The 27,910-nt window shown below is 39.7% G+C and overlaps 1 long non-coding RNA gene across 1 annotated transcript in view; it reads right to left on the bottom strand.

Moving 5' to 3' along the window:
* Positions 1-27,910, bottom strand: part of LOC106006322 — a 49,513-nt gene that overhangs the window by 19,085 nt on the left and 2,518 nt on the right. The window contains exon 2 of the long non-coding RNA XR_001180303.2: positions 476-603. This is a non-coding gene — a long non-coding RNA (uncharacterized LOC106006322). The remainder of the gene's footprint in view (positions 1-475; positions 604-27,910) is intronic.

Genomic DNA, 27,910 nt, shown 5'->3' with positions numbered 1-27,910 from the left:
TTTAAAGTGTCTTTAATCCCAAGTATGAGAATAGTGAGAAAGTCTAGGGTGGCATGGCCCTTGGCGAAAGAGGATATCACTCCCAGGGGCAAGCAGAGCAAGGAAGGATGCCATGGTGATGTGGGTGTGTTTGTGTGTGTGTATGTGTGTGAGCATGAGCACATGCCCATGTGCATGCACACTGGCTCGGAGGTTCAGTTCACTGGGACAGCCTCCATTCTGTGGGTCTACAAACTAACTTCAGCGCTCTGTTAATAAATTGAGTCACTTGAACCTCAGTACTACTTGGCAGTGGAAAACTCATCAATCTAGGGCACACTTGCTCCAGTCAGTGTTAACTCAGCCAATTGGGGGCTCTCTCCTTGCCTGGGAGTTTGCGAAGCATTGTGTCATGGAGGGAGGAAGAGGTTGGATGGTTGGAGGTAGGTGGTCCTCCATTGTCACAGGGGCCTGTGACAGTCCTGCTGAGACTTACATCATTTTGCTAGGTTGTCCTCATCACTTCTGCTCTCTGGCATCCGTGGAGATATCTGCATTCCCAGTGAGCTTCTGCTTTCGTGGTTTATTCTGCTGCTACTCAATGTCCTTGAATCCCTGAGGCCCCTGCAGGGGAAGAAAGATCATTTTCCCTGTAAGCTTCTGAATGCTTGGCTGAGACCCTTGTGATAAAAATCAGATTAAAAGAAGAAAAAAACAAAAAACAAAAAACAGAAGTTTACTAACATGTATACCTCATGTGTAAATGGAAGCTACCCAGGGAAAAGAAGGTGATAACTCCTTGAGATGGCTTAGCCTCTGGCTTAACTACCATCTTCAGCTAAAGAAAAAAGAAAGAAGAGTGAGGTGGGCTGGTTATGTGGGAGGTTATCAGGAAAAACAAGATAAACAAGAGTAAGGTTGTTACACAGATTTAAGTCTGTGCTCCCTCCATCAGTCAGTCTTTTATGATTAAGAGTCATCCTTCATGGAGTGCTGAGTGTGGTGCATAAACAATGAATTCTGGAACACTGAAAAGAAATTAAAAAAAAAATTTTTTTTTAAAAAGAGTCATCCTTCTCTTTTTGGTACAGAGGGGGAGACATCCTTACAAGTGGAGGTTTCCTTTGTAAATCCAAATTTCTCTTGAAAAAGAGTAACTTCTTCTCCCTTTTCAGAGCTTCTCCTGTGTCTCGAAATAATCCTATGTGACTCAAAATAATCCTATGCCAAAGAGGCCCATTTGGGGATGGCATGTTTTGCACCCCTCAAAGGCAACTGCACCTCAGACCACAGAGGAAGGTTAGTTAGCTGTTTCCTGAGTGCTACTGGGACATGCTACATGGGCGTCTGTGAATCTGCTCTTTCTACAGTTACTCTGGTGGGTGTGGGGGGGTTGTTATTGTGGAAGCTTCTCTTTCAGGGTTCCAAGTAGAAAATGGGCAGAACCCACACCAGTGACTCATTCTGATACTCTCCTTGCTAGGTCTCTTCCCTCCTCCAGCTTGGAGGACTTGGACCTAGTGGCAAGGAGGCAGGGGAGGGAAGAAGCAGATCAGTCCTCTCTTTCTGTGTCAGCTTCAGCCATAGACATCAGGACTCGAGAACATAATGCCCTCTTTCTTCTGCTGCGACAATTCTCCTTGGGGACACAAAGATCTCATGTCTAATAGCCAAAATGGGCAGTATGGGAATAGGGAGCATAAGAGAGTAAAAGCAAGTGGGGATGATGAAGATGGGAATGCATCAGTTAATATTGCCTACTATCATTTTGCCACATGTGCATATAATAGTAGCTAGCACTGTTACACAATTTTTCCACGCCAGAGGCTTTACAAGCATCATCTCCTGTAGTTCTCCTATGAATCTGATGAAGGGGGTATTTTTTTTTTTAAGATTTTTATTTATTTGACAGATCACAAGTAGGCAGAGAGGAAGGCAGAGAGAGAGAGGAGGAGGAGGAGGCAGGCTCCCTGCTGAGCAGAGAGCCCGATGTGAGGCTGGATCCCAGGACCCTGGGATCATGACCTAAGCCGAAGGCAGAGGCTTTAACCACTGAGCCACCCAGGCGCCCCGAAGGGGGTATTCTTTTCCTAATTTTGTAACTGAGGAAATGAAAGCTGGGAGGTTGAACAACTTGCCTAAAGTCACACAGTCCGTTGGTGATGATGCCCAAACACAAACCCAGCTATTTCTGACTCTAGATTCTTGACTCTTTCTACTACTTCTCCAAAAGATACAAATCAAAAATCTAGCAGAGAGGAGAATCTAGCAGAGAGGAGGCATCTGCAAAGCAGATTGTGAGAAACCCCTATCCTGATTCTTAGAGCTCTGGCCTCTTGAGATAGCGAAGCAGCACAAGCAAGGAGAATCCGTCCAGTGGATAGAGGCTCAGGAAGGACCAAGCCCTTCCTTGAGAATGGCTGTAGGAAAGCACAGAAACATAGATGATCTCAGATCCTTAAAAACAGTCTGAACAAGTGGCAGAGACTTATTTTCCAGAAACTGCCTTCAAGAGAACCAAGAACTATACGGCATCATTTTAAAAAGCCAAACTAAAGAAGGGTGAACAAATCCCAGAATAGAGTTGGAATGCTACAGATCTGGGGAGTCTACTCTGGCTACAAATGGGAAGATACCTATTCATAGTTTTCTTTTTTATATCCCTGATTTTCTATCCAACTCTACTCTTCTCTCACCTGTCACCAGAGGCTCCAGAAGGCAAAGGAGCAGTGGCTCCTGGCATTGGAGTATCAAAGCCAGGAGCTTCTGTCCATCATGGCACGTGTGAGGAGCAGCAAACATATATGAGCAAGGGGACCAACGAGGAATGTTTTGTCTACAAGGGTTGCTCTAGGCAAGGAGTAAAACTACATGAGCACACCAGAGTCAAGCACTTGGGAGGTGGGGGACCATGTGGCCCTTGGGAACTCAAAAACAGAGTGGAGGTGAAGAATAGGAAGGAGACTGCAAACGATAGCTCGCTGACTTTGGAGTCATCAAGATCTGGCCATGAAGCCTGACCTTTTGCTCATCAATGACATGACCTTGGGCATCTTGGTTAACCTCCATGGACATCAGCTTTCTTATTCATAAAAGGATTCTAACAAATATTATCATCCTTGCACAGTGGTTGTGAAGCACACAGATTAGGACCTCACAGGTGATGGGTCCTATCCTACATCAAGGGTCATGTACTACCACCTAATACATCCTCCATGGTTTCCATCAGATCCTTAGAGCTCATACCAGGTTGGACTCTCTGCCCTGGCATGTGCAAGGCCCTGTGCTAGGGTTGTAAAGTCAAAGGGCACAAAGCTGGGTGGAGGAGATGAGTGCTGAACGGCTCCTGCTCTATTTGCTTTCTGCTGCCGCAGACCCACTTACTACAAGCTTAGCATCTTTAAACAATATGCATTTATTCTCTCAGCTTCTGTGGCCTACAGTCTGAGCACGGTTGAGCTAGATCTATGTTTGGGATCCCACCAGGCTGAAGGCAAAATGTTAGCTGGGCCCCGTATCCCTGCCCGGGCACTTGACTAGGAAATAAACCATCTCCAAGCTCATAAAAGTTATTGGTGGACTTGGTTCCTTATGGCTATAGTACAAAAGTCCCTGTTTGCCTGCTAGCCATTGACCAGAAACCACTCTCCATAGGTACAAGCCTTGGGTCCTTGCCACTTGGCTCCCTCCACAGACAGTTTCTAACATGCTTCAAGGCCAGTAGGAGGATCTCTCTCACTTCAAACAATTCTTCTCTTCAGAGAAGGCCCAGATCCATTTTTGAGGTGTTCACCTGCTCAGGTCAGTCTCACCCCAAATAATCTCCCTCTTGGTGTTGTTACATCTGTAGGATCCCTCCCCATTAGCAGGTAACCCAACCTTATCACAGGATGAAATCCCATTGTATTTCCAGATCTCACCTACACTCAAGGGGAAGAGAATCACATGGAGCGTGGACACCAGGGGGCAGAAACCAGGAGAACATAATAATTCTGCCAGCTAGACCTGCTCAGTCACACTCCACTCCAAAGGAGGACTGAGGGCTGAGTCTTCCCATGGGATGAGTAACACCTCATGGACACGCCTGTGAATCAGCAGTTGATTCACTTGGAAAATTCACAAGGTGATTTTTCTCCCTGTTAGATGGTATATAGAATCACGGCAAACATTTCAGAGATCACACCCTGGAATAATATTGTTCTTCTGGGAAATGTTTCGCCCGGGAAGCATTTCTTACCATCTCAGGTACTCTCCATTCTATCTGTCCTGCAGATAGATATCTTAAGGCTAGAGTGGGGATCCATCTATAAAATGGGCTTCGGATTACAGGTCCTGCGGCCTGAGATCTAATTTTAAAAAATACTCTCAATCTAAATATGGAGAAACTAAGGCTCAGATAGGACCAAACACTTCTGGCCCCCTGCTCTGGGCCTCTTGCAGTACTGTCCTGATCAAAATGTCGAAATGTCCACAGATCGGTCTGCCGTGGCTGTCTGTCCAAGGAGAGAAGTATCCACTAAGTAAGATTTTAGCAAGTTGTTTAATGAGTAGGTAACAATTAGAGAATTAACAAAATACTAGCCCATTTTGGGTGGGTTGAGGGATTTTTCAAGTAAAATTTAATCTCCTGCATGATTATTACTATAAAGAGAAAGAGATTGGTAAAATTTATTTTTTAATTAATTGAAATTGAATTAATGGAATTAATTGGGGAATATTTCTTTTGCATAAAGCCTTTTTTTCCTCATTTTCAATGAAAAAATTATTTTGTATTAATATTAATACGTTCCATGAGACAAGCCCACATTTTGAAAGTAAGTAACCTATAAATCTTCCAAGGTCTATCAGGATTAAAACAACTACAAAAGGATCTTGCTCATTATCTCCTATCAGTTTACTGATTGCTAACTGATCTACTGGGTGTCACCACCCTTGCCTTTCCAGATGGTTTCTTCTCTCTCTCTTTCAGGCTAGGCTTCTTTTTTTTTTTTTTTTTAAGATTTTATTTATTTATTTGACAGACAGAAATCACAAGTAGTCAGAGAGGCAGGCAGAGAGAGAGAGAGAAGGAAGCAGGCTCCCTGCTGAGCAGAGAGCCCGATGCAGGACTCGATCCCAGGACCCTGAGATCATGACCTGAGCTGAAGGCAGCGGCTTAACCCACTGAGCCACCCAGGCACCCTCAGGCTAGGCTTCTTAAGAACCCTGGGCAGTGTGTCAATAAAGAAGTATCAGCTATGCTGACAAATAGTGGGGTTAGGCTTGAGAAAGACTTGCTGGATTTAAAATCCAGAATTCCAAAGTCAAATGGAGATTGTGGTTCTGTGCTTGTATATGAGGGGAAGACCCCAGAATCTGACCTCACTCAACCCTTCAGCTCCAGGGAATTTAAAGAGCTGGCATGGTGGGAGTACCAGTTAGATTTAGTAAGAAGTGCCACTGGCTGAGCCTAGCAATGAAAACACACTGGCTCTGGAGGGATCTTCATCAGTGTTGGTGGCAAGGACCGAAGCCAGAGCCCAAGGAAGTGAAGTAACCAGAATTCTCACGTACTGCTGTTGGTAATGCAAAATTGGACAGCCACTTGTGAAATCAGTTTGGCAGTTGCTTATAGAGTTAAATGTACGTTTACTGAATGAGCCACTCATTCCACTCCCAGGTGTTTATTCAAGAGGAATGAAAATAGATGCCCACGGAAGACTTGCACATGAATGCTCGCAGCACCTTGATGTATAGTGATCTAAATGGAAACAGTAGAAATGTCCATCAAGAGATGAATGGATACACAAATTGAGGGACAGTTGTACCACAGAAGAGTCGTTATTAAGAGTCTCATGCTCTACTGACTGAGCTAGCCGAGAGCTAAAAGAGTTGTTATTAATAAGAAGAAACAAATACCAGTACAGACAACATGGATAAATCTTAGCAGCATCTTGCTGAGTAAAAGAAGCCAAACAAAAGAGTACATATGATGTGATTCCAATTTTCACTTAAATTTTTTTTTTTTTTTTTTTTTTTTAGTGAGGGAAAGAGTAGGGGAAGGGGTAGAGAGAGAATCTTAGGCAGGTTCCTCACAGAGGAACATGATGTGGGGCTCGATCTCACAACACTGAGGTCACGACCTGCATGGAAATCAAGAGTCCGATGTCTAACTGACTGAGCCACCCAGAAGTCCCTATGATTCCATTTAAATAAAGAATTAAAGCAGGCAAAATCAAAGCTGTCTTGAGAGAAATCATATCAATTCTTGCCTGAGACAGGGATTAGGGCTCTGTCAACTGCAAAGGGGGCACAAGGGAGATCTGGGGGGTAAATGAGAATACATCTTAATGGTGGTAATGGCTACACAAGTGTATGTATTTGTCAAACTCAACAAGCTGTAGTCTTAAAATTAGTGCATTCAATTGTATGTAACATTCATTATTGTATGAATATTAACCCAGATAAAGTTGATTTTTTAAACATGACCCAGACCTAGGGTTTCCACTGGAAAAAACTCTGATCTAGATCACTCTGCGTATCTCTAGAGACATCTGAAATTCATGCTATGTTTCTTAATTCCAATGTAATATCTATTTCATTGATACAAAAACACCATAGGGACCAAGATGGAGTAGACGCACTTCTCCCTACTTCTCCTGATAAGTATAGCTTAGAATGCCTAGACATTATAAAGCAAATGTAAGACTTTGACGGTGGACAGAAAAAGGAAGTCTGGGGAACAACCTCAGAACTCAGGGAATGATGTGACAGTGAATTTCCCGTGTTTTGTTTTTGTCTCATGTATCTTGGATCAACTAAGGAGGAAACTAGCCACTCATAAACACCAATGAGTACACACCAAAGAAAGAAAAAAGCTTCCAAAGAAGTCTGCTCTTTCTAGCCAAGGGACCGGGAAAGCATATGCCTAGCAATACAGAAAACTTTTAGACAATAACCACCCTACTCAAGCCAAACACCACAGAGACAACTGAGCCCCCACCCCTACCTGGCCAAAAAAGTCACCCCCCAAGCAGCAGAATTTGATGTTCTTCCTTAAGTGAGTACTGTATCTTCTAAAAACAACAACAAACAAAAAACACAAAACACAAAAAGCTGGTAACATTTTCAGTGGCTTTGGGATAACTATGGCTAATGGTGGTTGTAATACCATAAGGGTGCTTCAATTCTGAAGGAGCTAAGATATCCAGATGGCCCCAGCATCAATGTCTTCTGTGACTATTATACTGTCAGATATCTAATACAAATACGTTATTCCTCATTCTCAAACTGGAACCTTGGTGTACAAGACATAACCAGTGTTCTCTGACAACCTTACATTCCAACTGTCAGGGTGACTTGGTAACCAAATCATCTTTGGCACTTCCTAGACGGCCACTTGGTATTGCCAAAGTATTTACTTCTGCTTCCCACTACTTTGACTTCCCACTGGCACCCATGAACAAAGAAGGAATTCCAACAGTAGTTAGATGGTAGTTACACTCTCCATAATTTTGCCAGTGTAACCTCACTAGTGTCATAAGAATTCCCCATTTTTCAGGCCCACGGTATAAGAAGAACTCTAAAGACAAAGAAGGCAACTTACCCTTTTCCTTGAAGGATCTTCCTAATTATTCATACTTAACCTATTCAAATAAAATGTTATCGTTATAAATGTATGCTTCAGTATTTGTATATTTTCAGGATGGAAATATCTGTCAGCCAATGTTGGAAAAGACCTTATTCCAATGTTTGAAATGCCTTGTTCATTAAGACCTAGTGAGCATTTTTCAGGACACTGTAAACAGTTTGTAAAGCTTTATAACACCAACACTGTCTCACTACCCACATTGTCCAGATCCAGCAGGAACAGTAAAAATCTGAAAATTGCATTTGGAAAAGAAACTTGCCATAATATATGTTTAAAAATGGCCCCGCCCATAGCATGAACATGAAACCTGTAGTTTATAAAAGACTGACAATCTCCTCATAGGAAGTATTAATTTGTAGGACTTTGGGTCTTCCTAGCACTTCTGGCAGACTTTACATTAGTTAAATGGCGCTAGATTGGATTATAACAATATATACAAGATGCAACATTTCATTTGCAAGTAGGAAAGGCTCTACCAATTGATCCAGCTGTTTTCACATTTGGGTTCATCCATTTTCACACTGCTTAAGCCTCACTGGAAGAGGTTTTACCAAGCCCCAGTAACTAATTTGGCTGTCAAGTTCTAAGTTCTTATATCTGAAACTCCTACCTCTCACAATAAGCAAGTATTAGTCCCCCTCATTTTATAGCTGTATGCTATTAATATCTCTTTTTCTCCCTAGACACGGATTAGCAACCTATTCTCCACCATGTTCTAAATTAGTAGTGGCACCATCGTGTTCCCTAGGGTGACCTAAGGCCACAAGGACCAAAGACAGACCCGCTCCTCTAGCCTACACCTGCCAAGGAATAAATTCCAACCTGTGTTCCTGTGGACACTAAGTTCATCCCAATACAATTGGAAAGACTGAAGAAAATGTCCAAGGAAATATTTTTCAACCTACCTGTCATCAACGAGATGATAGGTCTAGTGTCCATTGAAAGTATCAGCAGCACACTACGGTGATCACACACCATGATGTTTGCTATTTTGCTGTATTGTTCCATCTGAACTTTCTGGTTTGGTCAATGAGTCATGACTAAGTGGTAAGGGGGATTCACTCTCAAAGACCAAGACAAACTCTCTCTGCTACCATGCCTTGACCTACTTTACTGTCACTGTGGTCTTCTGTTTAGGAGCTAAAAGATACAATAACATTTTGTTCCTTGAATTTTCAAATTAATATACAAGCTATTTAAATGTTTCTCAATGGTGGGTCTGTTCTCATGTGCCACAAGGCACTAAGGAAGAATCCCTATAGGAAAAGTGTCTTTCATATGACATAGGAAGTGTGACAGTTAGGCAGCAAAAGTTAAAAGACAAAACAAAACAAAACCAAACTCCCTAAATGTTATGAGTAACACAACTAGGCTAACTTCACAGAGTCTGTATTTTCCTTTTCCAACTTAGTGGAAAAACACAAAGATAACTAGCAACTAATAGATTAGTGTGCTAGGTCATTAATGAATCTGTGTTGTTAGAAGCCAGCATCTTGGGGCATCTGGGTGGCTCAGTGGGTTGAGCCTCTGCCTTCAGCTCAGGTCTTGATCTCAGGGTCCTAGGATCAAGCCCCGCACTGGGCTCTCTGCTTGATGGGGAGCCTGCTTCCCCCCCCCCCGCCTGCCTCTCTGCCTGCTTGTGATCTCTGTCTTTCAAATAAATAAATAAAATCTTAAAAAAAAAAAAAAGAAGAAAGAGAGAAGCCAGTATCTCATCCTATCCTAGGCTACATAAAAAATCAACCCCAAGACCTATAGAGTATAATGCCATCTTCTTTCTAGGTGACAATTACAATTAGAAGGGAAATCATGACTTATACTTACAACATGTTGCAGAAGCTGAACCCCTTGAAAAGAATGTATTCTAAATGTTCTCACCTGGATACTAACAGACAGTGAACACTACATATTTAAGAGTAGACTTGGAAAATAAATCTTGACAAACCAAATGTAAGAAATTTTTACAAAAAAATCAAATTTAAAATAAAATATTGCTACAGAGGCAACAAAGGAAATTGTAGAATAAGAAAGTGACAAGAAATGCTACAATGCATTTGTTTAAAATTCTGCTGCTTTTTAAAATGACTTAAAGGGGCGCCTGGGTGGCTCAGTGCGTTAAGCCTCTGCCTTTGGCTCAGGTCATGATCCCGGAGTCCTGGGATCGAGTCCTGCATCGGGTTCTCTGCTCAGCAGGGGGCCTGCTTCCCTCTCTCTCTCTCTCTCTCTCTCTCTGCCTCTCTGCCTACTTGTGATCTCTGTCAAATAAATAAATAAAACCTTTAAAAAAATAAATAAAATGACTTAAAATACACAAAATAGATTAATCATAATTCTTGGTTCATAGGACACGTTGGTTCATAGTTCATCCTGGACTGTGCTTGGGCCTCTATATAAATATATTTGAATAATACTTGAATAATACAATGAATTTGAATAACCCTTGATATCTGAATAATACTTGATATTTGAATAATATTTAAATAATACAATGAATTTGAATAATACTGAATAATACAATGAGCATCTGGCACCACAGCACACAACTCAAGAATTAGAAATCTGGGGGGCCCCTGGGTGGCTCAGTGGGTTAAAACCTCTACCTTCAGCTCAGGTAATGATCCCAGGGTCCTGGGATTGAGCCCCACATCGGGCTCTCTGCTCAGCAGGACGCCTGCTTCCCTTTCTCTCTCTCTGCCTGCCTCTCTGCCCACTTGAGATCTCTGTCTGTCAAATAAATAAATAAAATCTTTTTTTAAAAAAGAAAGTCCTATTGATGTCTTTTACCAATTTTCTACCAGGTTGTCATTTTTTTTTTTTTTTAGTGAATTCACAGGAGCTCCTTATACTGCATTGATATGAAATTAATCCTTGGTAGATTTTATGTACCACAAATATCTCCTTCCAATTTAGAGTCTGTCTTTTCATTTTTTGATGAAAGAAGTTCTTTATTTTGCTACAATAAAAACTTCATTCTCCTTTTATGGCTAAATGTCTTTTCACATCTTATTCTTCCATATTTTCTACTAAACATTTTAAAGTTTGGCTTCTGACACTTAAGTTCTTGATCCATCTGGAATTAATTTTTGTAGATAAAGATAAAAATATATTTTTCTTTTTCCCTTCATAGCCATTTTTTTCTTAGTCCTGTTTATTGAGAAGCCCCTCCTTTCCTTGTTGATTGGCCATGCTACCTATATGTCATATATATATATGATATATATATATATATATCATATACATACATATATATATATACGTGTGTGTGTGTGTGTGTGTGTGTGTGTGTATAATAGACTAAATAAGTGGAGGCCTGTTCAGAGACTCTATTCTACTTTATGGGCCAGTTTCTTTGGTCAGCTGGTTTATCTCTATGGCAAAACCAGGCTATCTTAAGTGCCATAGCTTCGTAGAAGTTCTGATATTTGGCAGGGTAAATCTCCCCTCTTTCTTCTTTAATTGTGTCTTGGATCCTTCTGGCTCTTTTCATTTTTTCTATTTCTAGATCTAATCTTGTCAAGGCTGCTTTTTTCTCTTGGTGCTGTTTGGAACTGGTGTACTTCGACTTGATAATGCTGCTGGTAAACATTAATAATCTAAAGAATATAAAAATAAAATAAAATATTCTCTCTTCTTGGGTACCTGGGTGGCTCAGTTGTTAAGTGGCTGCCATTGGCTCAAGTCATGATCCCAGAGTCCTGGAATCGAGCCCCACACCAGGCTTCCAACTTGGCAGGAAGCCTGCTTCACCCTCTCCCACTCCCCCTGCTTGTGTTCCCTCTCTCTTGCTGTCTCCCACTCTGCCAAATAAATAAATAAAATCTTAAAAAAAAATTCTCCCTTCTCTTTGTATTGCAGAAAAGCAGGAACTCTCATGGATCATCTAGTTAGTTCTGAAAAATTGGTACGTTGAAAGTACTCACAGTCGTATTAATGAAAGATGTTTTAATTTCTGCTTAACTGTGGAGTCTCTTAACATACATAGACTTAAATAGTTATTGCTATGGTCTATGAAATGTAACCTATAACCACTACAATTCTGCAATTCTAGCTTGTTGTCTTACTTGATAATCATTTGCTCTGTTTAATAATATGCATGTTGGCATCAATACCAGTGAGGTTTCTTAGGTCATCTAGAAGCAACTTCGCTTTCATTTACCAATGTGACTGAGGCATAAGAGTAATAAATCTTTCAGCTCCTTTTTTTTCTTTTCATCACAGCATGCACAGGAAATAACATCCCTAAAACAGACAGAGATAAATGGACAACAGAGCTTGTGGCCAAGGTGAATTGCTTAGGGTTTCCAGGGCCCACTGAGCCTTCCTGATGGCTGAAAGCATCGGTCATCTCTATGTACCTAGAACACAAGCTGTCCCAGAATATAGTTCAGGATGCTCTACTTTATTCAAATGAAGAGTTGACTCTATCTCATTTTAATTAAATCAATAGATAAGCATTTACATATACTTAAGGTCTGGTTCAATTTTGTCCCTTTACAAAGCAAGTTGCTTAAACTGAAGCACAGCTCAGGCAAATGCACAGTGAACATAGGTTGAGCACATCTGTTTTCTGTGAGATAGTATTTCAAAATCCAATTAAAATATAATTAGAAATGCTAATAAAATGTTCAAACACTGAACTCATTAATTTCTACATTAATTTACCTTAATGTAGCTACCTTTTTTTTTTAAGATTTTATTTATTTATTTGACAGACAAGATCATAAGTAGGCAGAGAGGCATGCAGAGAGAGAGGAGGAAGCAGGCTTCCTGTTGAGCAGAGAGCCCAATGTGGGGCTCAATCCCAGGGTCCTGGAATCATGACCTGAGCCAAAGGCAGAGGCTTTAACCCACTGAGCCACCCAGGCGCCCCAATGTAGCTACTTCTTTTATTACTTTACTTTTTAAAAAAAATGCTCATATTAAAAAATATAGCAGACTAATACAGCAAAAGACAAAGAAGATGGCAAAGAACCACCTCAGCCCCACAACAAAGAAATAACCATCATTAATATAGGAAAATACCACACCATCCACCTCTCTTGGAACATATACAGATAAATAGGAAGATAAAAAGATAGATGATGGAAGCAAGGATAGAGTAAAATAAGTCTGAATAAATGGGATCATTATAATGCTAATTGGAGTAAAAGTTTTATATTTGCCTTTATTTGAAGCTTTATTGTTTGGCATACACACAATCAGTATCTCTATCAGTATCAGTATCACACAATCAGTATCTTGGTTGATTTTTTAAAATAATTACATAATGCACTTCTTTATTCCATTTAATTTTATCTTTGAAATCTACTTGAACTGTTATCCTTATCTACTATCAATATTAATATTAGCATGATATGTCTTTTATTCATCCTTTAATTTTCAACCTACTCATGTTGTGTTGGAAGTGAGTTTCTTGTACACAGTATGTAATTCAATGTTTTCTTTTTTTTATTTTTAAAATCTATTCTGCTAATCTTTGTCCTTTAGTTAGTATTATTAAACCATTTACCTTTAAAGTAATTCTTAAAACATTGGAGCTTAAGTCTGCTATTTTATTGTTTTCTGTTTGTTTCTTCTGTTTCTCTTTTCTTGCCTTCCAGTGGGATGCTTGATAATTTTCTTAGGATTCCACCTTGTTTAACTTATACTGCTTCTGAGTATGTTGCTTTGTATAGTTTTCTTAGTGGTTGCTCTAGGTATTACAATATACATACATAACTTATCACACTTATCACATGACTTATTGGTATCAGTGTTTAATTACTTCAAGTGAAGTACTGAAAACTTACTTCCATTTAGATGCTTTTACCCTCCCTCCTTTTATAATATAATTATTTCAAGTATTTCTTCTACATATTTTGAACACCAAACAGATGGTGTTATAATTTCAGCATCAACCCTCAAAAATGATCTCAGAAACTCATGCGAAGGAGAGTTCATTATATTTACCCCTATTTTTCTCCATTCCACTGTTCTTTTCTTTGTGAAGTTGCAAACCTTCTATTACCATTTTCTTTCTATCTGGAGAACTTGCTTTTATCATTTGTCAAGGGTAGTTTGCTGGTGCCAAATTCTCTTAGTTTTCTTTCATCTGAGGATACTTTTGTTTTCCCTACCCTTCTTTCCTCAGGGTTGGTTTCTCTGGATACGATTCACAGTTTCCTATTCTTTTCTATCAGCCCTTGAAAAATGTGCCACTTTCTGCTGACCTCCATGGTTTCAGATGAGTAATCTGCTGTTTTGAGTTGATGCTCTCAATTATCTTTCTCTGATTACTTTCAGATTTGCTTGTTTTCAAAAGTTGGATTATGGTGTGTCTTGGCACAGATTTCTTTCATTTGAGATTCATTTAGTTTCATGCATCTATAGGTTTATGTATTTCACCAAAGTTGGGAAGTTTTTAGTCATTATTTCTTCGAATATTTTTCTAGCTCTCTATTCTTTCTCCTCTCATTCTGGGACCAATGATACAAATATAACTTTTGTTATTGTTTTGCAGGATCCTGAGGCCCTGTTCATTTTTTTTCCAATCTATTTTCTGGTTGAGTAATTTCTATTCACTGTTCTTAAGTACACTGCTTTTATCTTTTATCATTTCCACTCTATTGTTGAGCTCATCTGGCCAGTTTTTTTTTTTTTCTTCAGTTGTTGTATTTTCCTGAATTTAACAGAAAAATAGATAACTGAAGTAAAAGTGAAACCAATGCTGGGCTTTAGAGAAATTTTTTTTTCACTCCATGATAGGACAAAGCTATTCCCTCAGTTTCTTTCTCTTGGATATGGGGCATATTAGGAGGGTCATTTAGATGTTATGATATTTAGATATTATGATGGGTTCTGAACACTCATTTTTGGAGATACTCTTGTTCTTTATGATATCAAACATATCAGATCATATATTTTGTTGTTAAAATCATTTTCCTGTAAAATATTTTAAAATTAAAAAATAAAACAGCATGAAATTTTCATTAATTTAAATTATTTTCTCATTTTGATACAATAGCCAACATTCTTAGAGATACTTGTGGTCTTGTAGTCCTAGATGCACCTGCACTACCCAGTGGCTCTGGACTCATTTTGTTGGTGAGACTGGGTCTGACATCTGGCAGAGCCTTGCCAAAGTTTTCTTTCTCTTTCATTAGTCAGCATCTCTTTCTGAAGGCTATAGCCTGACATCACACAATGATCAGTTACTTTAGGGGAACTCCGCTGTTTCTCTTCAGGTAGTTTGTATCATTAGGTATTGAGGGAGGTAGATCCTGTGATCTAACTGCATTCAATCATTTTTACCCAAAAGTTTCACATTTTCTTAAAAAGTAGAAATTTCCATTTTTGGTCCTTTCTCAGTGATAGGTGTCCAAACTAAGATATTGTTAGTTTTTGATATTTTAGAATGTGTCTGTCATTTCTTGGTTGTCATTTATTTAGGTAACATTTATCCCATAGACTACTAATTAAATGTAACTAAATCCTAATTAAATTAAATTAATCCTAAATTTTGGTCCAGTTTAGTTTCAATTACTTTCTTTTTAAATGGCTCAAAATTGCTTCCATCCTTTCAGCCAAGGTCGCTCAGATCTAAGTCTAAAATCTAAAGAATTATTCCTTTTGTTCATCTGCTAAGGATAAATATATTTCAGTCTATTTTTTACTGAAATGTGTTAATAAATTCAGATTGATGCATATTGCCTCTTTTCTACCTTCCATTTTGCATGACAAAAACATCCAAAGCTCAGGTTAGTGCATTTATTTTCTTTTCATAATACTGCTTGCTAAGATTTTTGCTGTTTGCTTCATTACCTACCGTTTTCTATTTAATTTGCAATTTGGCATATTTCAAAAGTTCACACTTTCTATTGCTTTATTCTGGCAACCCTATAGTTGCCAAGTTATTTTTTTCTTCCCTGATATCTCTGATGTTTGATGCTTTTAATAATATTAGTGGAAAAAGCCAATTTGTTGCTATAACGGGTCACATCACACTGAATGTGATGATTTGTTGAGTGTTCATTCCGGGGAAAGAACTGTGAGTTCCTTTAGCTAAAGGCCTCATTTTACTGATTTTTGTATTCTAAGGGCCTAAAACGGTGCCTGACTCATGGCTCATTTCAGTGATGTTTGCTGAATAATACCTGGGATATTTAAAACATTTTATGGCCTTGTATCTGGAGGTCAAAATTTTGATTTTTTCCAGTGCTAGTACATAAAAGGTGTTTACTCATAACTATAGTGATGTCGTTTTCATTTCTGAAGAGAAGGATCAAGCCTATAAGGTTATTGTAACGTTGACGATAAGGATGGGCCGCTGTCTATTCTTAGGTCTGTAATGTCTGTCTCCTGGATGCACCAACACCAGTGCCCACTCCTGGGTGTGCCTTCTTACCTCCACCACTGGGGGTCAGCACAGATAATGAAATCAATCCTTTTGCATCTTGCAGGATCCCTCCCCACCAGTTTACAGTACAAAATTACCCCTTAAAACATTATTAAATTGCAAATGGTTGCATTATGCAACCCCTTAAGGTTTTAGGATTAATTTTACCAAATCTACAGAAGAGCCTAATGTATATACCAGAGGCTATAATCCTACGGCAGAGTCTCATCTATTAAGTGAGGGGTTAGTCCTTCCAGCTCTTGAGACTGATGGTTTACAGGGTTATTCCTCTCTCTCATCCATCCTATTTTTGGTTTGTAAATTGGGCAGGTAAATAGTAGATGGCTGGGTTCACTTTTAGGCCACGAGTGACTCCCTGTCACAGGGGCCAAAGTCTGGGCTCTCCGGTGCCTACTCAGAGCCTGGTAGTGAAAGCTGGTACAGAGCAAGGTCGTCCAGAGGCCAGTAGTACACTGGCCCTAGAGGGGCTTTCTGCAATAGGGTCCCCCTAACAGGGTTAGGTTGTGAAAGAAGTGGTGTTTGTTGGTCTTATTGAAAAGCTCTTTCCCTTAAGCTTCCGGGAACTAGGCACTACGTACTATTGTAGGAAGCCGATCCTAAGGCCTGGCTCTGGACAAGGGACCCAAGCAACAGAAAGCAGCTCCTGGCCTGGTCATGGCTGTGGATGGTCTGTGACCTCATTTTCTGAAACTTAAACCTGAACAACAGTATGACTAGAGGATGTGTTTATGAATCTCATGTCAAAACTTTGAAGCAGGGACTGTCCAGGAAATTCTGGTATATGCGAGCCTCGGCCCGTGGCCAGCTGTTTCAAGGGTCTCTTCGCACTTTGTCTTGCTCATTGTCATCTTTGATGTCAAAATTACTAATAGGTTTTTGTTTCTGGTCTGCTTCCCTTCCTTCTTCATTTTCCATAAGCAGCTGCCTCCATCCTGCCTCCCAATAGGCTCTGGTTGATTTGGCAAAATTTAGCCATGGGAGTAAAGCTTCATAAAAGGACTTTAGATATTCTAGTCCTTTGATTTCTTAGATGTGTCTCTTTATTCTGTGGAGTATCCCAAAAAGCAGAGCCTGAGGCACGGACTTGAGTGGGGGGCATTTATTTGGGAAATGATTCCTGGAAGCAAGAGTGAGAGAGTGAGTTAGGGAGTCAGGGAAGGAAGAGAAGCCAAAGCCAAGATAATGGTGTGTTGTGGAGGTGGCTCTCCTGTTTCTACGAGGATCTCAAAAGGGGCTCAGGGAAAGCTCTCCAGATTCGTCTACCCAAAGCAATGGGAAGCTTGAGCCCTTCCCCAACTGGTCCTGTCCTGTATGAGTTGAGATGGAGCCTCAGAGATGGGTAACTCAGAGATATTTCTGGCCTGCTTTCGTGTGTAGGCAAACTCCTACAATGCTGGGAATGGCTATGGGCCAGAAAGTTGAACTTGAGCTTATGCAGGCAACAAAAGGAAAGTCTGTGCTTCTGTGGAACTGTCCACTGGAGCTGAGCCTGAAATGGGAAGCGGGCTGAGAGGACATGACACAGTCATGTGTCAGTTGAGCAGTTGACTTGGGCAAGAAGGGCCCTGCCTGGACCTGTGCTCTAGGAGGTGCCTCTCTGGTCTTCCCTGACTGTACTCCTTCCTACCTGGAGCTTGCACCCTCTCTTCTAGAACACACTCTGGATAGTCAGGCGCCTGTCCCAATGGCCCTGAGCCTGCAGGCCCTCTTCCCTGCATCCCTCTTCAAAAGACAGACTGTGCTTGCCCAAAGGATACCCAGGTACTACTGTGGGAAGGGAGGAAGGATGTGTGGCTGGAGCTGGAATGGGCCTTAAGGAGTCCACATAGGGGGATACAAGGCCCTTACATAAGGAAAAGGGCTGGGGTAAAAGGGAAGGGGATTGGCCCAGGGCTGGGGCCAGCTTTGCCTCTGTCACCAAGGTCCTATACAGAACACCAAGGAACCTGAAAATTCTAAGTTCAACCTTGGCCTTACATGTCATTACCATGGTATGTTTGTTAAGATTTAACATAGGAGGGGCACCTGGGTGGCTCAGTGGGTTAAGCCTCTGCCTTCGGCTCAGGTCATGATCCCAGGGGCCTGGGATCGAGTCCCGCATTGGGCTCTCTGCTCAGCAGGGAGCCTGCTTCTCCTCATCTCTCTCTCTGTCTGTCTCTCTGCCTATTTGTGATCTCTCTCTCTGTCAAATAAATAAATAAAATCTTAAAAAAAAGATTTAACATAGAATAGAATGTGTTCACTTAACAAATTGTTAGCTTGATTTATAACTCATAATTATCTAGACATAAGGCAAATGTGGGCTGGAAGTCAAGTTCCATCATGTTCCAATTCTTGTGGCCTTGAACTAAGAAAAAGGAACCTTGGAAAATAGGCTTTATATGCTTGGATGATTTCATAGAATTCCCAAGTTCATTAGCTTCTGTAATGACTCACGGTTGTTACTAAAATAAACTTTATATTTAAAAAACTGGGGATATTATTTAGGTCAGCAATTAGAAGGCACTAGACTCAACATTTCGGTGAACCAAAGGATATGAATGACTAAGAGCAGGGGAATTATTACCTGAGGGTTGAATCTCAGAATATTTTAATGTGGGAAGTTTTTCTTGTTGACTCAGTGTTGGCTGCAGGGGGTGTAGGGCAGCACCAGAACCAATGCCTGTCTTAGGTAGTAAGGAATGTGGGAAACACACTGGAGAGAAATGGGCTCTGTTTTAGGCAAAGATGAATCTTACACAAAGAGAAGAATTTTAGAAGAAAAATAAAAAGGTGGATTGTGTGTTTGAAGTCAAGGGGATTGCAGAAACTGAATGGCCACAAGAAAGCACCAATTTAGCAATGTAAAACTCCATACCAGAAATTGGACTCATATTTTACAACAAATACAAAAATCAACTCAAAATAGATAAAACTTAAATGCAAGATCTGAAACTGCAGAACTCCCAGAAAAAAACATAGGGGAAAATCTTCATGACATTAGTCTTAACAATGATGTTTTTTGTTTTGTTTTAAAGATTTTATTTATTTGAGAGAGAATGAGAGCAAGAGTGATCACAGAGGGAGAGGGAGAAGCAGACTTGCCACTGAGCAGGAAGCAAAAAGCAGGGCTCGATCCAGGATCCTGGGATCATGACCTCAGCCAAAGGCAGATGCTTAACTGACTGAGTGGCTGTCCCTGTTTGGTATTTTTTAAAAAGCTGAATATGAAGTAACAATCTCTGGGTTTATTATTATCATCATCATCATTAAATAACAGATTACAGTTACCAAGAGCTCACTATGCAACAAACTCTCTTCAAAGGCCTTTACCTGTATTGTCTCCAACCGTAAGTGTTAGGTATTATTATTACCCTCTTTTACAGATGAATGAACTAGGCCTAGAGAGTCTAAGTCATTTGACCATGGTCCAGTAGCAATAAATGATGGCACCCAGATGCAAATCCAGGTAGTTTTCTTCTAATATACAAAATTCAGTATTTTTCTATGTTCACTCTGTTAAAAATATACCTGTTTCCAAAAGGGTTTTGAAGCTACTTGAAAAAAATTTTTTTTAACTTAAAGATTTCAGAGCTTAGCTGTTAAATAAGGGATAAATTTAACACGCACTCGATGAGGACCACTGTCTGTTAGTACCGTGAGATGCTTAAGGGTGACACAACCATGAGTAGGCACAAGTTAATAATTCATACCCGAGTCACTGAGCAGATTATAACGCAAGGCAGAAAATGGCAAATATTCAAAAAGATGTACAAAGTGCTATGTTATCTCTCTGGGTTGTGGAAAGATCAGAGGGTATCTAGGAAGAAGTCTCTTTCTCCTGGGCTGGGCCTTTAAGGATGGGTAAGGTTTTGACAGTTGGAGACTGAATTTTGAGGTCCTGGCCATCTCTGTAGATTGTACTCATATGTATTTTTCTATGTAGCAAGATTTATTCTTAGCACATTTTAAAAAAAGATTTTATTTATTTATTTGACAGACAGAGATCACAAGTAGGCAGAGAGGCAGGCAGAGAGAGAGGAAGAAGCAGGCTCCCTGCTGAGCAGAGAGCCCCATGTGGGGCTCAATCCCAAGACCCTGAGATCATGACCAAAGCCAAAGGCAGAGGCTCAACCCTCTGAGCCACCCAGGCGCTCCTTCTTAGCACATTTTTAAAAAATCACTTATTGAGCACCTACTGTGTGCTCTCTGATTAGCTAGGCATTAGGGGTACAGGGAATGTATGATACAGCCTCTGCCTTCAAGTAACGTATACTATGGAATAGGAAACCGGTATGTATATAAATGTAATAAAATATGATAGACATATGGAGAAAGTAATCATCATTTCTATTCTATTTTATAGATTATAGAAGTATTTCTTCCCTATTCCTAAAAAAACCCCCACTACATAAACTCAGAAGAAATTTCAATCTGTAATCTTCATAAAAAATGCAGTAGTATCTGCTGGTAAAAATATTGTTTTGTAGCTATTAGAATAGGCCAGACTCTAGGGAGAAAATTATACTATTTGAGAATTATAAAAGATACTGTCCACAAATCTCAGAAAAGGAAAGAAAGTTCCATGTTAAAGGAATAAGATGACATCCAAACTGTTCTCTTGAAGCTCTAAAAGTTCTAAAAATATCTTGTGAGCATAAAGCTCCAAGTATATGACAATAAATCCTTGTGACATAAAATTGGCACTTCTCCATCCCCTTTTTAATAAGAAAAGTTTCCAAATCAGTCTCTTCCAAGAATATTCCTTTTTTTTTTTTTTTTTTTAAGATTTTACTTATTTATTTGACAGAGAGAGGGAGAAAGAGCACTTGTAGGGGGAGAGAAAGGGGGAGAGGAGAGGGAGAAGTAGTAGACCCCCTGCTGACCAGGGAGCCGGATTCGGGACTTGATTCCAGGACTCTGAGATCATGACCCAGAACCGAAGGTAGACGCTTAACCTACTGAGCCACCCAAGAGCCCCTTAAGACTATTCCTGATGGCAGCCCATTTCCAACTTTATAGTATAAGCAAAAAATATAGGTGGGAAGGGGACCAATGTTTCTTGAATGCCACCTGCTTTAAGGACCAGACACTGCCCATGGCATCTGCGTTCATCCTCTTTATCCCCACATAAACCATAGATTTCAATTTCCTTTTTGCAGATATAGAAATTCAAATTCTGGGAGAGTACATAACCTACCCAAAGTCATGCAGTTCATATGTATAAGGGCTAGAATTATAATCTGGTCTGTTTGATTCCTAAGTCCTACTCCATCTAAAGTTCCTATTTTATTTTGCAATCAATGTAACTGAGATATTTCTGCTCTAGAATAATAAGTAGGAATACTGGTCTCTATACCTTAACTTAACATCCATGGATCTGCTTTTAGTATTTATAGGTGTCATTACATTATAACAATTTGCATTTATTTGAATAGCAGGCATTGTACTATCCAATCTAGAGATCTGTGATATTCTCATATCAATTGAATGAAAGCTATTAGGTTCTTTTAGGTTAACCTAGTATATTGTTTTAAAGCAACTGCCAAACATTGTCAATTTCACTGAAAAAAGACAAAAAGATTAGCCCGTGTGGTGTCATACAATAGAAATAAGTTGAATTGCTTTGGAGTTACTACTGCTGAATTTAAAACTAGTCAAAATGAAGCAGATGTTCAGTATGGATGTTCCTCAAAAAGTTAAAAATAGAGCTACCCTAGGACCCAGCAATTGCAGTACTAGGTACTTATCCAAAGAATACAAAAATAGTGATTTGAAGGGGCGCCTCACCCAAATGTTTATAGCAGCAATGTCCACAATAGCCAAACTATGGAAAGAGCCCAGATGTCTATTGACAGATGAATGGATAAAGAAGATGTGGTATATATATACATATAGATGTGGTATATATAGATACCACATCTGTATAAGCTGATTATTTTTAAGAACAGATATATATCTATATCTATAGAAGATGTGGTATATATATGTGTGTAGTATATATAAGAAATAAGCTAAGAAATAAGAATAATAATAAGATATAATAAATATCTTTTATTATAATAATTTATTATAATAATAATTTAATTATAAATAATAATAAAATAAGAAGAAGAATAAATAATAGGTGGTGTATATATATATGGGGTGTGTGTGTGTATAAAAATATATAATAGAATATTATGCATCCATCAAAAGGAATGAAATCTTCCCATTTGCAATGACATGGATGGACCTATAGGGTATTATGCTAAGTGAAATAAGTCAGTCAGAGAATGACAAATATCATATGATTTCACTCATATGTGGAATTTAAGAAACAAAACATAAACATAGCTGACGGGAAGGAAAAATAAAATAAGAAGAAAACAGGGAGACAAACTGTAGAAGACTCTTAACTCTAGGGACAAACTGAGGGTTGCTGGAGGGTAGGTGGTGGATGGGGTAACTGGGTGATGGGCATTAAAGAGGGCACGTGATATAATGAGCACTGGGTGTTGTGTGCAATTGATGAATCACCAAACTCTACTGAAACTAATAATACAGTATATGTTAATTAAATTCAATTTAAATAAAATGTTTTTTAATAAAAGGTAAAACAAAGATTAAGCAGATGTTCAAAAAGATCTCTATAATTTTTACTTGAGTAATACATTTTTTGATCAAACAACACATATGTTTACATATGGGCAAATAAAACTGATCTTAAAATGCTAAGGTCATTTCGTCTGCTGTGTTTTGAAGCAAAACCTCCCCCCCCAAAATAAAAAAAAACCAAAACTGATGCTGGACTACTGACTGTTAGCAACAATGTTTCAAGGAAACCAACTGACTTGAGTAAACAAGATTCTCAAAGATGAGTGATCAGAAACCGGCATAGAGCATGGAAACACATTCTTGTGTTCAAACTCCAGAGGCATCAGAATTTTGACATGAAGACTGAGGCATATATTAAAGTAATTATATATTGGGTGCCTCTGATCTGGAAGTCAGCAGACTACTTCTATGAACAGTGTATGTGTTTGTTTATTCTCCACATTCTTCCAAAAATATCTCAAGTCAAACTAATTAGCTTTTAACAGTATGACTTTGAGGAAAAAAAAAAAATATATATATATATGTGTGTGGGGTGTGTGTGTATATATATATATATGTATATATATATATATATATATATTTTCCTAGGGCCATACTTATTTTTTTCTTTTTCCTAAAAAATACTGTAAAAAGCAGCAAAAGTTCTTGGTGGACCCACTTGCATGTAATATTATTATTCTTTTATCTTTTGTTGTTTGCTTTTTGTTGTAACCACAAGGCTAACCATACTATCCCACATTTCTAATAGCTGCTTTCTTATTGCCTTCCTTCCAGGGGGCCTGACTTTCATGACAGGGGCACCTGGGTGGCTCAGTCGGTTGAGTGTCCAACTCTTGACTTTAGCTCAGGTCATGATCTCAGGGTCATGGGATCGAGCCCCATGTTGGGTTCTGTGTTCAGCAGGGAATCTGCTTCTCCCTCTCCCTCTGCTCCTCCCCATTTGTGCTCTCAGTCTCTCTCTCAAATAAATAATTAAAGTCTAGGAAAAAATAAAGTACAAGCAGACATGAATTGAGTTTTCATAAAGCTCCTGGATAATCTGTAAGAAGGACTCAGGCAGAAGAGACACAGAATCGTGGCGTGGGAGACGTGAGAAGACAGGAGGATAGAGATTTTGCTGGTAACACTATAAAAGACCTGCATAGCTAACTGATGGAAATTTGGCTACAACTTCCAACTAGGAACCTGGATGTCACTAGACTGGCATGTAGAGAAACAAAATCTACTGCCCCAAAATATGTCTATTTGGCATGTGGATTATTTTAAGCTGATTTTTTTAAGACCTTCCCGCTAACTGCCTAAAAATTTTTATTTTTTACTTTATTTATTCATTTATTTGTCTTGCCTAAACATTTTTAGATAGAGGGCTGGCTTTAGGAAGGAAGGTACCACCATAGATAACTACAGTATAATATGAACAAGGTATGGTAGATAGCGAGGAACATAGCAAGGCCAGTTTGATCGAAGTCCTCTCTATGTCCCATTCTTTCTGGATGGCCTAACAAGCATTTGTTTACTAAACATTTGCTCCTTCCATTATTTCTGTGAATTTCCTCCTTCTCTCTGAAGCCTCAGACCACTAACCCCTTCTCCTTAATCCAAAACGACATATATACGTCATTTTGCCTGTCCTTGGATATCTCACATTTATGTGGATTGCTCAAATACACGTGATCAAATTTGATTTTCTCCTGTTAATCTCTCTCTGTCAATTTAAATTCTTAGACCAGTCAGAAGAACCTTATAGGGTATAAGAAAAATTTTCCCACCCAAATAGGCACTAACAACCCCAGTCACAATCATACTAGCTACATAGAAGTTTTGTCAGAAGAAAATATAACTATAGGGAATCAATGCTCTACAACCGACTGATTTTAGTAAATTCCCATCATACGTTTTCCCTGATATCCCTTAAATACCAAAGTAAACACCTTTCATATCAAAGGTCCCACATCCTTCCTGCCCACTTTTTGCCTGTATGGTGGATCACTGCTCCCTCATGATTACATAGAGAGTGACATCCTTCCCTGGTGAAGTCAGCTTCCTCCTGGTTCCAGGCTTTCTTGAGTGGACACATGTCTGTGCTCACCAGTAAGAAGGGGGAGTCTGAGCAAAAGTCCCGTGCCGATCAGGCTGGGGACATAACTAGCAAGTAGGTCACGTCAGGCTGGTTATCTTGTCTTCAATGGAAATATATCTCATCTGCCTAGGAGACTGCAAAGTAATAAAGCCCTGGGAGATTCAAAGCATCTAGAGACCTTCAGAGGCAAGTGATAATCACTATTGACTTTCCTGCCATATCCTATTCAGGTAAAGGTCTGTGTTTGTGAAGCAGTAGAAAGTCTACGTCCCCTGGGAGCAGCTTTCAAGTCTCCAGAAGCAGCACAGCGATGGGGTAGTTTGCTCTTAGTAGAAGTGACTGGAAGATAAGCAGTGAAGGAATGAGACCCTAAAGGGAAATGTGTCTTTGACCGAGTGTCTATCCAGAGCGAATGTCTTGAGGAAGGCAAAGAATATGTCCAGGAGGAAAGATGGTTGATTCAACCCAAAAAGGAGGCCTTGCTCCCGACTGGGCGCCTCAGGAGGGAAAGACTTCTGTCAAATCTCCTGAGGAGTTGGGAGGAAGGTGTGAGCTTCTATCCTTAAACTTTCACACCTAGAGCAGCTTGCCCCCAGTGGCACAGGGTAAACAAATTTGCATGTAAGTTTGAATGTCTTAGGAGAGTGGGTTGTGAAGGGCAATAGAAATCCAGAGGCCAAAGTGTCCTAGAGTCTAAAATGAGCCCACAGCATCTTAACGTTCACATTCCTAATACAGAATTGCCGGAAGAGGTTAAACCCTTCTCTCTCTGTCAGAACAAGCCAGGGTCTTCCACCAGAGGGCGCTGACCACCTTGTATCCCTCAGGAAAGCGAAGCCGCCTCCCCCCTTTTTCAATCTTCCAGACAAAAGCCCGCCTCATATTAATAACCCACCTTATCCTATTTAATCTTATCTCATTCTCATCTTCACACCTTGTCTATTTGGTCCTAAGAGGCCTTTGTGTACTGAATCCTACTCCTGCCTTTGGGAATTCGAAAACAGATTTCTAAGACTGATTAGTAAGCTGCTGGCATACCAAACCTTCTCTGCTTGCATCTGGAACATTAATAATTACCTGAGTTTTCCATTCCAATCCTGAAATTATATGTTCTCCACCTCAAAATGCAGTTACCTCTGACCAAATCTTAGCAATTAAAAGGACCTGGTCTGGTGGTACATATGAGGCAAGAGACATGGTATTTTTCAAAAATTAAGAACTAAAAGTTTGGGGCCACCTGGGTGGCTCAGTGGGTTAAGCTTCTGCCTTCGGCTCAGGTCATGATCTTGGGGTCCTAGGATGGAGCCCCACATCTGGCTCTCTGCTCAGTGGGGAGCCTGCTCTCTCTCTGTCAAATGAATAAAAAATAATCCAAAAAAAAAAAAAAAAAGAACTAAAAATTTTCTGACACCCAAAACACAGGCAGCAAAAGAAAATGTAAAAAAAGGATTTTGTTTATTTATTAGAGAGAGAGAGCACACATGAGCAGGGGGAGGGCAGAGGGAGAAGCAGACTCCCCACTGAGCAGGGAGCCCAATGCTTGATCCCAGGACCCTGAGATCATGACCTGAGCCAAAGGCAGCCACTTAACCAACAAAGCCGCCCAAGAGCCCCAAAATAAGAAACTTCTGTGTATCAGGGATCAGTTAAGCATCGACTCTTGATCTTGACTCAGGTCTCAGTCTCAAGGTCATGAACTAAAGCCCCACAATGGGCTCCATGGTGGGCATGGAGCTTACTTAAAACAAAAACAATGATAACAACAACAACAAAACATACAAAAACCTTCTGTGCATCAAAGGACATTATCAACAGAGTGAAAAGAGAGTTCATGGAACTTGAGAAATTATTTGCAAATCACCTCTTGGATTAGGGATTAATATCCAGAACATATAAAGAACTTGAACAACTCAACAACCACCACCAAACAATTAGAAATGGGCAAAACATTGAGTAGACATGTCTCCAAAGAAGATACGCAAATGTCCAAGAAGCACATGAAAAGATGCTTAACATCACTAGCTACTAGGGAAATGCAAATCAAAACCATAATGAGATACAACTTCACACCCATTAGGACAGCTATTATAAAGACACCAAACAAACAGAATATAAGTGTTGGAGAGGGTGTGGTGAAATTGGAACTCATTATACATTGCTGGTAGTGATGTGAATTGGTATAGCCACTGTGGAAAATGATAGGGCAGTCCCTCTAAAAAATGAACGAATGAGGAAGGAAGGAAGGAAGGAAGGAAGGGACATAGAATTATTGTATGAGCCAGCAATTTCACTTCTGAGTATACACATAATGGAACTGAAAGCAAGGACTCAAATGGATGTTTGTCAAACCACATTCATTGCAGCATTATTACTAATAGCCAAAAGGTGGAAACACTGAAGTTTCCATTGACAGATGAATGATTTTTTTTTAAAAAACATGTGGTATCTACATACAATAGAATCTTACTTAGCCTTAAAAAGGAAAAAAGTTTTGATACATGCTATAATATGTATGAACCTGGACATTATGCCAAATGAAAGAAGCCATACACAAAAGGACAAATCTTGTATGATTTATTCCGATGAGATACCTAGAGTAGCCAAATTTAGAGACAGAAAGTGGAATGGTGTCTCAGGCAAGGGGCAGCGGAGGCAGGGTACTAGGAGGTTATTTGATGGGTATAGAGTTTCATTTTGGGAAGATGAAAAAGTTCTGTAGGCGGTTGTTGGTGATGGTTATACAACAATATGAATGTTTTTAATGCCTCTAAACTGTAGACTTCAGAATGGCTAAACTGGTATGTGTTGTATCTACTGTATCACAATAAAAAACTAAAAGATTTTTAAAACTTAAAAGCTTTAAAAAATTAATTAGAACCAAAATTAATTAAAAAAAAATTAAACTTAAAAGTAAAATGAATTCCTCAGGCCCCATATCTATGTGCCAAGTGTGCTATTTCTGCTATTCTGATCATCTCTCTGACTGCAAGTACCCATCTGTGGCCTTTTGGCTGATTCATTAACATCGCCTTGGATGAGCATCCTTTCTTCTCATTCTCTTCCTCTAGCCCACCAGTTGCCTCCTACATCCTGCAGACCACACCTGCCAGCTATTAATTATTGCTCTGCCCCTCCCCCCTTTTCCGCTGGTTCCCGTGTTCTCATACACCACCTCCCGCTGCTCTAGGTTCCATCTCTGTGCAGTTGGATATGTGGATATTGGTACCTACTGACCTGGATAAGCAAGAAA

Source organism: Mustela putorius, unplaced genomic scaffold (assembly GCF_011764305.1).
Source record: "Mustela putorius furo isolate JIRA1106 unplaced genomic scaffold, ASM1176430v1.1 tig00003932_pilon_pilon_pilon:0A:0A, whole genome shotgun sequence".
NCBI classification, from domain to species: Eukaryota; Metazoa; Chordata; class Mammalia; order Carnivora; family Mustelidae; genus Mustela; species Mustela putorius.
Note: the sequence above shows the minus strand (reverse complement) of the source record. Positions and strands in the feature narration are given on the sequence as shown.